The 16,975-nt window shown below is 41.8% G+C and overlaps 1 long non-coding RNA gene and 1 pseudogene across 1 annotated transcript in view; both read right to left on the reverse strand.

The window, feature by feature from the left end:
* The window catches only part of LOC139707305 (uncharacterized), a 127,932-nt gene that overhangs the window by 97,859 nt on the left and 13,098 nt on the right, over nucleotides 1–16,975 (reverse strand). The gene's annotated exons all lie outside the window — the stretch shown is intronic.
* On the reverse strand, nucleotides 77–4,250 carry LOC139707299 (tyrosine-protein phosphatase non-receptor type 21 pseudogene; annotated as a pseudogene).

Consider the following 16,975-nt stretch of genomic DNA (forward strand, 5'->3'; position numbering starts at 1 on the left):
AAAATGTGTGCAAGTACTGCAAACTGGACAGAGCAGGCAACACCCTCAGCACCGAGTCCTTGTTCTTCTGCACCTCTCCCAGGTCCCAGCCCCTCTGCAGCCTCATGCGCGCCATTATTCATACTGCACCGCCAGTCGTGATGGATCTCGGTGCCGATCAGGTGTCCAGGAGAAAGTATGAGTTAGGCAAGCACTTTGTTTTAGCTGTAAACGCTTCCCATGATGGGTCCCCGTGAGAAGGTCTGGGAGCTTAGATGAGCCTGGAGCTTTTCAGGAACTGAATGAGAACTCTGTACACAAACGTGTACTGGCAGAGGGTCTGCACCAGCATCATTCTCTGTTGCCTCAGCATGTCCAGCACTCTCGGGATGTCCAGGACCTCATTGTGTTCCAGACAAGCAATCATGATCTCTGACAAAATGACCACACCGGTTCTTCCTACCCCAGAACTGCAGTGGACCAGCAGAGGAGGGTTGGGGCTTTTTGGTTCACTTGTATTATTTGTATGACGTCGAACAGATTGGATCTCCTCAAGGTATGACAAAAATCCCTTGAGGTCCTCAGGACAGCCATGCTCAGGCCAGTCTGTGTACTGGAGATGCCACACTGTCCTCTCTTGCCCCGTGAGAAGGTGCTTCATCTTCAAGCCTGTGGTGGCATAGCAGCCAGAGTCTGTGCGGAACCGGGTTGTGATCTTAAATCTTCCATAGGTGACAGTGTTGTGCCTGGAACCAAGTCGTGGCCAATATCTAAAGCTCTTCTCCCTTCCACCTTCCTCTTCTGCTGTCACCATTGCTATAATTGCAATTCCCTGTTCCCATACCATCTGCCAAAAATCCTGACAGGTATTCTGTAATGGCCCCTGTGTGGCAATATAATCCCATTCAATTCCACTGACAGAGACCTTGATATGTGATGCATTGATGTAACCAGTGTTGTTCTCCTTGGTTGGGACAAGCTCCACTCTTGCATCATCATAGGGAAGGACATCTTGGAATCGATTTCTTTCTGCATTTTCTGGGAGTCGGGCTATTGAGCATTCTCCATCAACTAGTCGTTTTTTAAGAATTCTTTCATATTCTGTGAATACCATTCCCTGTTCTAACCGCTGTTCCAGAATTTTACACCTTTCATCATTTGTCGCTCTGGTGGATACTTCCTTTCCTTCATCAGGTAGAGGCAATCGAGACAAGGAGAGTCCATTGAGGGCAGCCAATTTAAGGGGACCAATTTTTTTTGTATCTACTCGAGTCTTTTTCATTCCCCCCAGGGGCGGGAGCCCTTGCACAGTGTTCTTCTTCCCCGAGAGCAGATCTGACACCGGCCTCTTCTTCAGAGAGTCCCTCCTGGCTTGGTACAGCCCAGATGTGGTCAGGTCAGACTCGGACATGGAGGGCGTCAACAGCCAGTCCCTTCGGGGCCGCCGGGCTTCCACGGTTGCGTGGACATGGCCACCTTCCCTCGCCCTCTGCTCCGCCTCTGCCCCGTGGGGCTTGGGCTCGTGAATATGCAGAGGCCCTGGCAGCGGGGTGCCCGCCGCACAGGGGCAGCCGGGCAGCGACTCGTGGGCGTAGGCTGCGGGCTGCCGGGGCTCAGGTCGGGGCTCAGGCCGTGCCAGGAGGGCCCGCGCCCCATCTTCCTCCAGCTCCTCCTCCTCCTCGCTGCTGTGTATCAGCATGGTGGCATCCGAGAGAGACTTCTTGTGGCCGTATCTCCCACCTTCCTGCTCTTCGGGCTTAGTCCGCTCAGCGAAGACGCCGGGCTGGCGGCCCGCGGCAAGGGTGCGCGGCGCCACGTCTGCGGCCGAGGCCGACATGGTCCTCTCCTTGAGCCACAGTCCCTCCAGGCCGTGCGTGAGCCCCGCGATCTCGATGCTGTTCCTCTTCTGCAGCTGGGCATGCCGGGCGGCCGTCAGGGGCTCGCTGACCTCCTGCAGGGAATGGGCCACGGGCAAGCTGTCCTCCTGGAACGTCTGCACCGAGTGGTGGACCCGCCTGGTGATGAGATCCGGGTTGCTACTGCTTATGTAGAGGTGGCGCGACAGGTCTGGGGTACTGTTGGCCGGCCTTGGGTACGGGTAGGGCGGCGGGCGGTACACCTGGGTTTTCATGATGTTGGGAGCCGGGTAGTCCTGCGCCTGGAGCTGCACGTTGGTCAGCTCGGGCACGCTGACAGCGCCCACCACGGGCCGCCTCTCGGCAGGGTAGGGGTAGGGAGACTGGCTGTGGAAACTGTAGTTCAAATTGAATGGGTAGTGGGCCGACTGGGGAGAGGCGAAGTGCGCGTGCTCCCGAATTTCAGGCTGGCTGTAGACCAGGGCATCCGGCCTGCTGTATGCATAGGAATTGCCGATGTTGAGGTTTCTCAGCGAGTGGCTCTGCCTTTCGGCATGCACCAGGCCTCTGTTGAGCTGCTTCATCACAGTCTCGTAGTCTGGGGTCGGGCGGTAAGACGGGGGTATCAGGGCACTGTGCCGATGAGTGGGGATGTAGTCGGGTCTCATGACATCACTTCCACTAATACTCGAGTTGGAGGACATAGGAGAGGGCTGCAAGTACGCTTGAGGGTTATTTAAGGAACTGGTGCTGTGTGCGCTGTAGACACTACCATTACGGATTCGACCATTGAGGTCAATTTGGGCTCTATCCAAACTTGTCTGGGAGTGACAATAATATCCATTCTGGTTGGGCACAAAGAGGTTATCTTGGGAAGAAGCATATGGCTCTGTATAATGTCCATTATAATGCAGCTGGGGCGGGGGAGGCATCACATAGGGCTGGGGTTTAGGCAGAGACAACCTTGAAGATGACCTCCTCCTGATTGGGTTCACTGTGATAGTCTGAGTTTGCAAGTTACACTGGTTTAATCTGTAAAATTTGTGTCGAGCGACACACAGTCTCCATACATATTTTGCTGTTTCCATGTCTTCAGTTTGAAACTGGATGGTCTCCTCTTTATTTGCCAGCTCTAATGCAAAAAAGGACTTGTTGTGGGACATGTTAGCAATGTCCTGCCACCTAAATATCACAGGAGGCCTTCCGTTCTTCTGTTTCACAAAGATACCTTCAAGACATGCTCCAATGGCTGTCACTCCCTTGGCTGTCCTTGGCAGGGTAGCTCTCTTCTCCATAGCCATCCATTCTCTCTACCTCCTGCATGTACAGCATTTCAGCATCAGGAGCCATGAGCCCTCTGTATTTTTGATGTAGTAAGGCCACTTTTTGGGTTGCTTCTTCCAATACTTTTGCATCTTGTAACCATCCCACAGGAAACAAGGCAAATTTTTGAAGAAAGTCCTGGGATTCATACTGATCAAAATCAGCTTGAACGGCTAAACCTGCTAGCTGAATCGCTTGTTCCAACGTACAAGGAATGTTTCCCTTCAAGATATCTTTCTTCAGCTGCAAGTAATACTGATACCTGGTAATCTCCTGCTGTAGCTGTAAAACTGAAGGCACATAAAACACCACTCCAAAATAGACAGTAGGTTCCAATGCATATTTATCCAGTTGCTTCTTCAAAGGTTTCTCCAAATCTACCCATCGGCGCTGATTTTGCTTGTTGTAGTACCAGAGGCTGAAGTAAGTGACCTCCCGCAGCTCCAGTCTTTGGGCCACAGCTTCCAGGCTCTCCTGGCCAGTGCTCTCCACAGACAATGTGAACTCCACAAACTCGTTATTGAGCAGCTGGATCCGCGCAACCAGGCAGCTCTTGCTGGACACCGTGTAGCGCCGGGTGCGTTTCAATTTCAATCCAAATGGCAGTGGCATCTTCTCCCTTCAAGAATGGAGGGGCAAAGAAGGAAAATCCCGCGGTGATGACGTCGGGAGAAAGCGGCCCTCTCTTGAAGGGATGAACTCTGTCCAGTTTCGCGCCGCTCACCCAGCAGCTGCCGCCGCCATTAAAAAGCAACATAGTCTCCAAAGGCCAAGAGAAGGGAGCATACACGCCAGCGCTGCACCCGCGCCCGCATCCTCGGGGCCGCGCGCCCGCTCAGCGGCCCGCCTCCCCGGGCCCCGCCGCGCGGCCGCCGCAGCCGCGCCCGCACGCCAGCCCGTGCCGCTGCGCGCTCATGGGGATCGCCCGCCTCACTTCCTGTCTCCAAAAACGCGGCCCGCAGACCATTCCCCTGGGCAGAGTCCCGCGGCAACGAGGCGAAGGCCCGGGGGACGCCCGCCGGCGAGGAGCGCCGCACGCAGAGGCCCGCGCCCGCAGGGCCGGGGGCGGCAACGAGACGGACGAGCGGACGCGGGACGCGCGGGCGGAACGGCGGAGCGGCTAATTACAATTTAAATATCAGCTAAAAGGGCATTGAAGGCAGAAAAATATCAATGGCATTTTTAAATCACTTACATTATTTGATTTTTTCCTTTTTAAACCAATAAATCTACATAAAACTGTGTCTTCATAAATATCTGTAATCATGGTATATTAGTAGTGACTGATTTATGAAATATGCTATTATTACTTGTCTCTTCATGTAGTTATAGACTATGAATGTGCTGCTTAGCACTTAGGTATAATTTTCAATGATCTCTACTTATTTTATTTCTCTATGCCACTTTTTATGCCAAGCTCCAAGTATGTGCCTTAATTACTCTGTGTATCAAGGTAAGATCCATGTCTTATTTCTGGAACTTTCTTTCAAGATCTGTGCCTAAAAGAGAATATGTACAGAATGATTATCTAGGTAGAAAAAGAAGAAAAGACAAAAATTCTATCTACAAAATAAAGTAGATAACTCATATTATTTGTATCATTTAGAAACCCACTTTTGTCTAAAACTACAGTGCTCCTAGTATATTTTAGCTTGAACTGGTTTTGAGAAACAAAATAAATTTTGGGGCGGGGGAGCTGGTGATTTTTCACAATCTCAGGAACCTAGTGAAGAATGGTGGAAATAAGTCAGTACCTTTCTTGTTTGAGGCAAATCTGATAATTTGATCCTTATTTCTATTTTTAGAATCATAGATACACCTTTATACCCACACTGAACCACTTAACTTTTTGGAATTCTTTTGTGTTATTATTTCTCCTTCTTTTTCTCCTCCTCCTCCTCCTTCTTCTTCTTCTTCCTCTTCTTCTTTTATTTTTTTTAGTTGTAGTTGGTACAATGTCTTTATTTATTTATTTTTATGTGGTGCTGAGGATTGAACCCAGTACCTCACACATGCAAGGCAAGTGCTCTACCACTGAGCTACAGTCCCAGCCCCATTATTTCTTCTTAATAAAATAAAAAAGGAAGAAGAATGCTAGAAAGATAAATAATTGATTTCATACAATTTATTTCTTAAGACAAATAATTATTTTTTTTCAAAAAGTTGAAATTTATTAGAAATAACCTAAGGCAATTTTCTCTTTTGCTCAGGACAGTACACTATAACTCCAAGTCATCCCTCTCTAAGAATTAGGCTGTGTGCACATATATAAAAATATGTGTTAAAATGCCCCAAATGGCTTATGAAGTTTAAAATCCCAACAGGAGCTCAAATCTCTCATTTTTGTTCTTTAAAAATACAAAATCTGGAATTTGTGTACTTAAAAACATTTGCTGAACTGTAATTTAAATGACCAAAAGAAAATGAAGAAACATTGAAGGAGTTATCTACTATTAGTCATAGAGAGCTAAAATAATGAAGACATTACATTAAATGTATTTTTCATCATTCTCAAAATGTTTCATGTTTATGTTATCAATATATTAATCAAAGTTTTTATCCACTTATTAACAAATATCTTAGTTTTTATTTTATTATAGAAATATTAGTAATAATGGAATATTAATAATTTAATGCTCATACATGATAAAGTATGAAACATGTATTTAAAAAGCTATGGCTTTAGCTGGGTGCTATGATGCATGGGATCCCAGGAAGCAAGAAGTCACAAGGCCTCCCATGTTTAACTGAGGCAAGGAAAAACAGCATGTACTTTAGTGGATTAGTGAGAGTCTTGATTTTTTTTATTTAAAACCTATGAAGTTATTTACAAAAGAAGGAAAATCTGGAATCAGCTTTCCTAGACTCACAATGATAGCCAAATATTTTTTTTTCTTAAAGAGAGAAAAACTTTGAGCCCTTTTAAAGTATAAGTTCTCTGTATTATGTGTATTTTTGCATCATTGTAACTTGGGGAGCAAGACCTCACACATAATTCCCTTTTGAAACTCATCAGCTCTGTAGCAAAACAAGCCAGCTGGGGTCAGTAGTTCATCAAGCTGTTGTTTTTTCCCCTGCCCAGAGTGTTCAGCTGCAATTAAAAATTAACACCTGAGATTAGAGTTGTAGCTCAGTGGTAGATCACTTGCTTTGCATGCATGAGGCACTGGGTTTGAAACTAAGCACCACAAAAAAATAAATAAATAAAGATATTGTATCTATATACATATGTAAATAAACAAACACCTGGGCACTGGCTTTGTAGGTTTGGTAAGAAGGCAGGTGAATGCCCAATGCCTGGCCTCCAGGTGACTGGCCTGGAAACAAGGCAAGCACCCAGGTTGACCTTGGTTTGAGAAAGGCTGTCATCATGTGGCCATTGCAGATATTTCTCACCAGTGAGCTAATGAGCCCAGACACACAGTTTGGTTTTACACTGTTCTGAGCTCTCTAAATCTTCTGTAATGATTGTTATTTTCTGCCTCCATCCAGGATGCAGGCTCACGATATTGATTAACTTCAGTTGGAAGAAAAGAGTGTTCTAATGCTGCCATCCAGGTCCAAGTCTTCTCCATGGCACCTGCCAGGCCTTCTGTGAGCCTCCATGAAAGTGGGCAGTGATACATTGACAAATACACAAGGGGCTGAAACACCATTCCTGTTTGTATAGTTTTGGGTTGAGGAGTACTAGCACAAATGACACACACATGACAAAAGTGGGAGAAGGGAACCTCACATCAGCAAGATTTTCTTTATTCAGTATTCAATGGTGAATTCAATCAATCACCTGGCATGACTTATTGGGGCAGAAAATGGTGGTGGGTTAAATAAGGGTCTGGGTTATATGTGCTTCTTTTAGGATGGTACAGGAGGATAATTTCTGGAGTTCATTTTATTGGATCCACTGATCCATTAGTGTCCAACTGGAAAATAAGCAGGAAATATCCTGGGGCTTATTGCTTTGGGGTCAGCTGACCCATTGAAGTGGGGGATGAGGTGCCAGTCAGGCACAAGTTCCTTTTGTGTTACTTAACTCTGGCTAAGGCTTGGGATTTTAAATGACAAAGCTTAGGGAAAATGTTCTTGGACTTACATTTCATATCCTTCCAGGAGAAGATGACAAATCAAGCACTCGAAAGGACATTTTGGGACAATTTATTGTATTGCCACAAGAATTCTCTGGTTGCAATTGTTTCTCTATAGGCAAGATTCTTTTGGTATTGGCATTTACTTTTTTATTTTTTATTTTTTTCCCTTGGGTCATCACTTGTCCATGTGGCAAATAAAATCACATCATTTTTTTTTTCAATTTTCCAACTGGCAAGCTTGAGTTACATTTATTTTTTCAGCAATTTAGATATTATTTTCTTCCCTGGGTCATACTCAGATTTTGGACTAAGTATTGTGCTTTGTTGTTCCCTGAAGTCTCCAAGCATTTGCCCAATCAAGGACCTAGGAATTAAACCAAAGACTCTGTGTCTAATAGAAAAAAAAAAGTAGGCCCTAATCTTCATCATGTGGGATTAAGCCCCAAATTCCTTAATAAGACTCCTATAGTGCAAGAATTAAACATAAGAATCAATAAATGGGATGAAATCAAATAAAAAGTTTCTTCTCAGGAAAAAAAAATTGAGGTGAACAGAGAGCCTACATTCTGGAAGAAAATTTTTACCCCTCACACATCAGATAAAGCTCTAAACTCTTGGGAATATAAAGAACTCAAAAAGCTAAGCACCAAAAAACCCAAATAACCCAATCAACAAATGGGCCAAGGACCTGAACAGACACTTCTCAGAAGAGGTTATGCAATCAACAAATATATGAAAAAATGCTTATCATTTCTAGCAATTAGAGAAATGTAAATCAAAACTACTCTAAGATATCATCTCACTCCAGTCAGAAGGGTAGCTATTATGAAGACAAACAACAATAAGTGTTGGAGAGGATGTGGGGAAAAAGGTACACTCAAACATTGCTGCTGGGACTGCAAATTGGTGCAGTCCATATGGAAAGCAATATGAAGATTCCTTGGAAATTTGGGAATGGAACCACCATTTGACCCACCTATCCGTCTTCTTGAACTATACCCAAAGGATTTAAAAACAGCATACTACAGGGACACAGCCACTTCAATGTTTATAGCAGCACAAGTCACAATAGTTAAACTGTGGAGCCAACCTAGATGCCCTTCAGTGGATGAACAGATTAAAAAATGTGGCATATATACACAATGGAATTTTACTCAGCATTAAAAGACAGTAAAATCATGGCATTTGCAGGTAAATGGATGGCACCAGAGAAGATAATGCTAAGTGAAATTAGCCAATCCCAAAAGAACAAATGCAGAATGTTTTCTCTGATATGAGGAGGCTGACTCATAGTGGGGTAGGGAGGGGGTAGGAATAGATGAATTCTAAATAAGGCAGAGGGGTGGGAGGGAAATGGAGGGGGCAGGGGATTAGCAAGGATAGTGGTATGTGATAGACATCATCATCCAAAGTACATGCATGAAGACACGAATTGGTGTCAACATACTTTATATACAACCAGAGATATGAAAAATTGTGCTATATACATGTAATAAGAATTGTAATGCATTCTGCTGACATTCATTTTTTTTAAAACTCAATTAAAAAATAAAAATAAAAATAAATAAATGAATGAATGAAGTTAAAAAAAAAAACCTGGGTTGACACAGACTTGTTACTAAAAATTTCCTTAATGTGAAAAAAGAATAAATAATAGTCTCTCAAGTCAAAGGGAACTACTGTGATGTCTTCACTAGGCTCTCTCTTTAAAATAGAGAAGAAATGATAATTCTCTAGACAGACAACCCCTAAATAAGAAGCAAACCAAATTTTCAGAATGCAAGAAGAGATTTCATAAAGTTCTATCATGGGCATTCCTTTGTTCTTACACATGCTGCTGAGATATTTGATATCTAGAAGCCTATATTTTTCTCATCTATAAAATTGGCAGTTGGATAGTGGCTTAATGGGGGATATTCATATAAGTAGGTGCTGTGCTTCCACAGCTGACAAACACCTTGAAGATAATGTTTAGCTATTATCTGACACACTATCAATTTTCTTTCAGAATCTTATAACCTTCTCATCACGGGCACTTCTTATGCTCGAATTCGGGACCCCCCAAAAGACCACCAGAGACCAAGATCGATGTAAACAGCAAAGAGGTGTTTATTATGAGCTAGCTTGGTCCTCCACGCACACACACAGCAACTGGTGACGCTAAGAGGCCCCAAGCCCAGGGTTTGCAGCAGTTTTATACATTCTTTGGAGAAGTCAGGGACCCCCACATACATCATAGCATCTCTTAGCAAATCTTCACACACCGTGGGAAAATCAAATAACAAAATAAATAACATGATTAGCACATTCACTGGTGGAAACAAGTTGGGTAGGGGTGATTGGTTACAAGAGGGGGATTCATTTGAACTGAATTGGTTTAAGTCAAGAGGGGTGTTCATGCTGAACTACATGGTTTCCCAACACATTATCAACCACCATAAACTACTGGGAGGGTCATCTGGCATCCCAGGTATTTCCCTGTCTCATGCTGATTGGTGGCTACTAGGGGGTTGCTATGGATCCCCACCTAGCCTGAGTCAGGGACACCTGGTGTAAAATATCTCTCCTGTTATTTGTAGATAAACAACTTGGCAGGGTGGGAATGTGCCTAGGAGTGCTCTGTGGGTCTTTCTAAGGACAAAGGTGATGTCCCTTCCTTGGACAGGCTTTGCTCTGAGATAGAGGCTGGTTTTTCACACTGATGTCACTCATATGCCAAATACAATATGTCAGATCTTCCTTTTCTTAAATCCAGATTCCAATTCTCTGATGTTTCATGGTACTGTAAGTAATTATATGTCCCACCTTGGTCTCCCTATTCTCTATGCCCTCTATTAAAAAAAAAATCTGTTGTATGTCTTTATAGCCAAAGTCCCTCTATGTTTCAAAAATGTAAGACTGAAGACGATTACATTCCTCTGTATCAGCCTGTTCTATAATTAATAAACCCTGATTAAACTTCTCATATATTCAATATCAACATATATTTTTACATGTAAAGGGATGTTGAGATAAATTATAGCTGGTATTTGTCTTTGAGGTAAATTTAAAGAATAAGGTAAATAAGATCTTTTCCATAAGTTTTTGTCATTTAAAATCAGCTAAAGCAAAGAAACACAAAAGAACTTGTACCTGACTGGCACCTGACCGCTTTCCGTCCTCCCTCCCCCTAATGCTAATGCTTCACCTAACCTTAATACTAGAAACTCAGGTGACCTATAGCTCTCAAATTGTAATGTGGGTACCGTGAACTCAGATATGATGGAAAGGCTCAAACTTGAGTTTATGACATTATATTAGTCACATAAATGTAGTATTCTGTATATGCTGGGTTAAACATAACCCAGCATTAATGTCAATTTCAACTCTTTCTTTTTATGTTATTAATGTATATACTGGAAATACTTAAAATGCCCTTGTGTCTTATGTGTTGTTTTCATTGGGCATTGTTGCTTTAGGGACTTGCTTCCCAGTTCAAAGTTTAATCTGTCACCTAAAAAGAACAGAGATCAGAAAAAGTTAAATAAAATTTTATAACGATTTTCATTATTATTTTTTCATTCCTGAATAATATACAAACATATTTAATCCATAAATTTAAATTACCTTATATATGTAAGTTTAAATGAAAATGTTCTGCTGGTTGGGCTAGATCCCACTTCTGGAAGGAAACCTAGCCTTAAAATAGCAGTCTGAGTCTCTGGGTTCTGGGGTACATTTGGAAAAAAAAAATAGCTACACCCAAGAACCTGTCATTCTAACAGTATTCATGCCTGGATTGGATAATATTTCCTGTCACTCAGAAAGAAGGCTCACTGGTCTCAGATTCACAGGGCATGGTCTGAAGCCTTGTCCAATCAAGAGTACTTAGTGAGAACTATCCAATCCTGAGTGTCAGCAGGGATGAAGTGGTGGGCTTCCTGATCACTCCTTTTCTCCTGAGTCCTCCATTTCTGCCATTTGGCTGGACTTGGGTCTCATGCTTTGAGTACCAGGTTGCTCTGCTGTGCAGGTGCTGAAGATCCCTAGGGATCAGGCCTGACTCCCGAGCATCAGGAAATGGTGAGTGTGCAGTGGCCTGGGGAGGAAGGCTGGAGGAGAAAGACTTTTGGAACCATGAGACTGGCTCTGGCAGGAACAGAAGCTAGCAGATTTGAACTCTGGGCAATCTCTGGAGTCTGCAGGCCCAAGCCCTCCTCTGGGGCAGTATGCCCTCAATCATATTGGCCATTCCAAGTGGGGAATATGTCAGTGGCAGAGGCTCTTTGCTACCTACCTTATCCTCAAAGTGCATCCTCAGCCCCTGCCTGAAATACTGTGTGGTAAAGTCTTCCCAGATGCTGGTGATTGATAGGTGGAATGATTCTCATAATCAAATATCTTTAGGCCATTTTCCTGCAGAAGAGCAAATGTTGTCTATAGAGACATCATATCTTCCTGAGCTAAGCTAATTTTCATTTTCACTTTCTTTCATCCTTACCTTGTTTTTATTATTATTATTATTATTATTATTATTAATGCTAGTTGAACTGAGGGATACATTACTACTGGACTATATCCTCAGTATGTTTATACTTATTTTGAGACAGGTTCTAGCTAAGTTGCTGAGATTGTCCTTGTTATGTTTTGATTTATCTAAACTTTGCTATTGAAATATATATATATATATATATATATATATATATATATATATATATATATATATATCTCCACATCTCTCTTTCTCTCTCTCTCTCTCTCTCTCTCTATATATATATATATATATATATATATATATATATATATATATATATATATATATATAAATAATATATTCCATAATTTGATCATCAAAACTTATACTGTGTGCAATTTGTCATACTCCAGCATCCCAATACTAGAACTGAACTACTCAGAAAAGCAACAGCAGAGGACACCATTCTCATTGGTAAGTACAGGAGTAAGATGTACTCCTTGGTCATCCCTAACTTCTTTGTATATGTTCTAACAAAGCTGTACTACTTCCTGTGAAGAAGAGAGATAATATTAGCCTTCCTCATAATACCTATACTTAGAAAGGCCTATTGAAAAATTTGTCCCTTTGCTCAGAATTTTAGAACAGTCTCAACAACCAAAGGAATAAGAGGCTCATGGTGCCAAAGTAGTTTTATGTAAACAATGCTGTGTTTTCTGAACTGCTTTTCTTATGAACATCTATATTTTGTTCAACTCTTATGGCAGAACATAGAGGATTAGCTGTCATCCTTCCTCAGAATGAAACCTTTGCACATGTATTTAATAAACTCCCCTCACACAAAATATTTCACTTGGATTGTCACAATGTGGTAGTTGGAGATTGGGCTCATCTTGCATGAGTAAATCAAAAGAACAATTTGAATTTGCAAGTGGTTTACTCCAGACCAGATTAAACCAACTGATAAGAAAAAATAATAATTAATAAACATATGATTTTATAATGCATGTTGTTTAATATCAAACCAGAAGTTTGAATGGTATTCTTATCAAATTTCAAAAATCTGAACATGGCGTCAGATGCGGAGAGATCAATTCTCTGACCTCTTCAGCTGCGCAGAAAAAGGGAGTCTTAAACCATCTGAATGCTGTTTGCTCAGGATCACTAGGCAATGCTGTGCTTATGTGGACCTGGGGCGAACAGTCTGCACCCCTCAGAACACACACCCAGCCCAGAGCGGGAGAATTCAGGCTCCTGTAAGCCTGCGTCTCACAGCCAAACCGCTGCAACTCAGTGCTACAAACGCTCCCACTGAATAGAGAAACAACTCATCAGCTCCTCCATGAACCTTTTGAGATTAATACCAACCGAGCCTTCATAGGCAGCAGTCACACGATTGAGACGAGGCTTGGGAGAGCCGGTCGGAACCCACCCGTTGCATCGGACACCCGGCAAAGGGAAGGAACGGCCACCATTCGCATGGGTCATCACCATGGCAGAGAACTGACATCACCAGAATGCGGCGGAGGAGATAACTTCATTGAAACAGGCAGCTGCAGGTGAGTAACCCCCTAGCCCTTCCTAAACACACAGCAGGGAAACCTCAAGGGCCCCTCCCAGCTCTCCCGTGAGCTCGATAGTCAGACTGAGGGAATCAGGAGCGGCGTGGGACCCCAGGCTACCGCTCCCACCAGCACTGACAACTGAGATCTCTTGCACCAGCTCCCGGGGGCGTGGCTACTGGAGGGCAGGCAAAATACGCTGACAGTTCTCAGCCCCATGCTCCACAACCTTAGGGTCTGGGGGAATGGCAAGCAGGGAGAGTGTGCCCAGTGGTTCAAGAAAATAGGGCTCTCTGGAGCAGCAGACCTGGTGTGTAGCCAGTATTGTGGTGAGCATCACTGGTGAACGCGGCCTGGCTGGAGGAAAAGTGGGGAAGTGACTAGACACAAGAAAAGGCCCTAGACACGCAGGATTGGAGAGCCACCCAGTGGGGGAGGAGGAGCCGCTTCACAATAATTGGTTCCTGCATATTGAGAGGAGAAGCTTGGCCCGGTGGGCACAGCTCCACCTACTGGAAGAGAAGTTAATCGAACTCTAAGACTGCATTTTAAATTTTTTTTTTTTTAAACAGAGTGTGTGTGTGTGTGTGTGAGAGAGAGAGAGACATAGAGAATTTTTTAATATTTATTTTTTGTTTTCGGCGGACACAATATCTTTGTTTGTATGTGGTGCTGAGGATTGAACCCAGGCCACACACATGCCAGGCAAGCATGCTACCTCTTGAGCCACATCCCCAGCCCAATTTTTTTTATTATTATTTTTTTTATTATTATTATTTTAAAAGTTATATTTTTTTTATTTTTTATTTTGTCTTTTCAATTTCCTTATTCCACTTTCCTTGAATTCTACCTGTTTACTCTCATTCCCTTTAGTGACTTCTTCCCTCCCCTTCTAATACCTTTCCTCCCAAGCATCACGACGCTTTTTATGTGTAATTTACTAAATGTGTATAGGTAAATGTTCCAAGGTGTTATATAGGGCTACCAATTCCCTAGCTACCCCCAAATACTCCAGACCATTCTCCTGTTAATATCCCTTGTCAGTAGAGCAATCTTCCAAGGTTGCCGAGATATACCAACCTCAATACCATCACATCACTCGACCTAAACATAAGTCCCAAGACCAAACCACAGACCGCTATATGCCATCAGAATCCGTACACAGTTTAGGAAACGAATGAATCTGCATTAAAGTGCAATAAAATTCATCATCTCTAGTCATAGTCTCCCATCACAAAACAGAGACTCTGGAGATACACAAAACCAAATAAATTTATAGGAATAAACAGTAAATCAGCAGTCAAACAGAACTGGAAGTAACATGAGCAGCATGAAAAAGCAAGGAAGAAAAGGAGTACAAACAATGCAGGACAGCCTAAATACACAGGAGAACCTAGAGGCATCAGAAAAATGGTCAAAAATGAAGAACTCAAGGAATACCTTAGACAGATGGAACGGAATCTTAAAGAGGACATGAGACAGAAAATTCAAACAATGAAAGAACACATTGAAAATGAATGACATAAACAGATAAAAGAAGCAAATAAGCAACTTTACCAGGAGATAGAGATTATTAAAAAAATCAAACAGTAATCCTAGAAATGAAGGAAACTATAAACCAAATTAAAAAAAAAAGCTAATCATGGATAAACAAACCAAATTTTAAAAAAAGATAAATAATCAAACATGGCCGGAAGTACAAACCGTATATCAATAGTAATCCTAAATGTTAATGGCTTAAACTCACCAATAAAGTGACATAGGCTGGTAACATGGATTTCAAAAACAAATCCAACAATATGCTGCCTCCAGGAGACACATCTGATTGGAAAAGACATACAAAGGCTGAAGGTGAAAGGTTGGGAAAAATCATACCACGCACACGGTCCTCAGAAGCAAGCAGGGGTGGCCATCCTCATATCGAATAAAATCAACTTCAAGACTAAGTTAATCAAAAGGGATAAGGAAGGACATTATATACTGTTAAAAGGAACCATTCACCAACAAGACATAACAATTATCAATATTTATGCACCAAATAATGGTGCTGCAACATTCATAAAAAAAAAAACTCTCCTCAAGTTCAAGAATCAAATAGACCACAACACAATAATTATGGGTGACTTCAACACACCTCTCTCACCATTGGACAGATCCTCCAAACAAAAGTTGAATAAAGAAACTATAGAACTCAATAACACAATCAATAACCTAGACTTGACTAACATATATAGAATATATCAACCATCATCAAGTGGATATACTTTTTTCTCAGCAGCACATGGATCCTTCTCAAAAATAGACCATATATTATGCCATAGGGCAACCCTTAGTAAATATAAAGGTGTGGAGATAATACCATGCATTTTATCTGATCATAATGGAATGAAACTGGAAATCAATGATAAAAAAAGGAAGGAAAAATTCTACATCACTTGGAAAATGAACAATATGTTACTGAATGATCAATGGGTTACAGAAGACATAAAGGAGGAAATCAAAAAATTCTTAGAGATAAATGAAAATACAGACACAACATATCAGAATCTATGGGACACAATGAAAGCAGTTTTAAGAGGGAAATTCATTGCCTAGAGGTCATTCCTCAACTAAATGATCTCACATTTCATCTCAAAGCCCTAGAAAAGCAAGAGCAAATGTAGCAGAAGGCAGGAAATAATTAAAATCAGAGTGGAAACCAACGAAATTGAAACATAAGAAACTATTGAAAAAATTGACAAAACTAAAAGTTGGTTCTTCGAAAAAATAAATAAGATTGACAGACCCTTAGCCATGCTAACAAAGAGAAGAAGAGAGAGAACTCAAATTACTAACATACGGGATGAAAAAGGCAATATCACAACAGATGCTACAGAAATACAGAAGATAATTAGAAATTATTTTTGAAAACGTATATTCCAATAAAATAGAAGATAGTGAAGACATCGATAAATTTCTTAAGTCATATGATTTGCCCAGATTGAGTCAGGAGGATACACACAATTTGAACAGACCAATATCAATGGATGCAATAGAAGAAGCCATCAAAAGACTACCAACCAAGAAAAGCCCAGGACCAGATGGGTATACAGCGGAGTTTTACAAAACCTTTAAAGAAGAATTAATACCAATACTTTTCAAGTTATTTCAGGAGATAGAAAAAGAGGGAGCTCTTCCAAATTCATTCTATGAGGCCAACATCACCCTGATTCCAAAACCAGACAAAGACACCTCAAAGAAAGAAAACTACAGACCAATATCTCTAATGAACCTAGATGCAAAAATCCTCAATAAAATTCTGGTGAATCAGATACAAAAACATATCAAAAAAATTGTGCACTATGATCAAGTAGGATTCATCCCTGGGATGCAAGGCTGGTTCAATATACGGAAATCAATAAATGTTATTCACCACATCAATAGACTTAAAGATAAGAACCATATGATCATCTTGATAGACACAGAAAAAGCATTTGACAAAGTACAGCATCTCTTTATGTTCAAAACACTAGAAAAACTAGGGATAACAGGAACTTACCTCAACATTGTAAAAGCTATCTATGCTAAGCCTCAGGCTAGCTTCATTCTGAATGGAGAAAAATTGAAGGCATTCCCTCTAAAATCTGGAACAAGACAGGGATGCCCTCTATCACCACTTCTATTCAATATAGTTCTTGAAATACTGGCCAAAGAAATTAGACAGATGAAAGAAAT

The sequence above is a fragment of the Marmota flaviventris genome, chromosome 1 (genome assembly GCF_047511675.1).
Source record: "Marmota flaviventris isolate mMarFla1 chromosome 1, mMarFla1.hap1, whole genome shotgun sequence".
Lineage (NCBI taxonomy): Eukaryota > Metazoa > Chordata > Mammalia > Rodentia > Sciuridae > Marmota > Marmota flaviventris.